The following is a 1,249-nucleotide window of genomic DNA, read 5'->3' as shown; positions in this document are numbered from 1 at the left end:
TTCATGAAGAGTGGTTTTCATTGTGCTTCATCACCAAACCATATTACAGTAAACCATACACCTTGCTGTTTTTGCTGTCAGTTAAACAGACAACACTACAAAATCGATGTATCTTTAATCAAAGAAACAGTGTATAAACTGACTCTCCATCCATGAAAAATATATAGCTAAATAAATCTTTAGCTTTCTGCAGGTGATAGTCCAGCCTCCATTAGAACTGCTTTGCTGACACAAGAATTTCATCATCTACTTGTTTTTCTTTTCTTAATGATTCTCCTGAATTTTGCTGACACCCGTCTATACTCAGATAGCCAGTTTGCACTGGAGATCCCCCTTCTGCTGCTCAATCTAGTTCATAAACCCTTGGCAGAATATGCTGATTTTGCCCACATATCCATATTGAGGATCATCAGATTAACCTCTCCATTTATGAACGTCCCAAACAGAACGCAGCTGCTGCCTCCTAATGAGGAGCAGAGGGGCCTCAGGCTGGACCACAACATATGCAGCTATAGTGAAGTTAGAGATGGAGGATTTCCATTCTCTACTCTCTGTGTTTACTGTAACTGTGTGATGGAAATCCATGAAATAATTGACCCCTCCGTACAGATTTCACTGGATCTACCCTCAAAGTGTCTCAAAACTCTGGCTGTATGTTGCACTGTGAAAATAAAACGTGAGATGTGTTCTATTTTAATTTAAAGATAAAGGTGTATTCTTCCTATTTTCACCTCAGTTTTTTTAAGTGTCCACTAGATGGCATCGTTGCATTACTGTTAAAAGATGCTATCACGAGGATGCCAGTTGTGTACCATTGGGGAGGTACAGTGGATTTGCCAGATGTTTACTGATTAGGGATCGCCAGTAGAGCTAACCTAAGTGTGTTCTTGGCAGCACATGTGCAGAATGGCCTTCTTGGGCAGCACCATTACGTGTAACAATCTCACTGTAATGATATGACTCCAGTGATAAGTGTGCGTGTTGGAAAACAAATTACAAGATGTTCTACACTGCTTAGCAAGCAGTCATTTTAATCCCACCTGATAAGGTGTGAAAGGGAGAGTAAGGCAAAGTATTAGATTTCATAGGTGTTTGTCCTTAGTTTTTATTTTACTGTAAGAGTAGGCCTTCAATTTTAATTTAATGTGTAATCACGTTTAATATCGTATGGTAAAGGCAGGCAACATGAACACAGTGCAGACTGAAATGCAGTAGTCTGGGACTTTTGGACAGGCATGTCATTACTGTA

The sequence above is a fragment of the Thunnus thynnus genome, chromosome 13 (assembly GCF_963924715.1).
Source record: "Thunnus thynnus chromosome 13, fThuThy2.1, whole genome shotgun sequence".
NCBI lineage: Eukaryota > Metazoa > Chordata > Actinopteri > Scombriformes > Scombridae > Thunnus > Thunnus thynnus.
Note: the sequence above shows the minus strand (reverse complement) of the source record.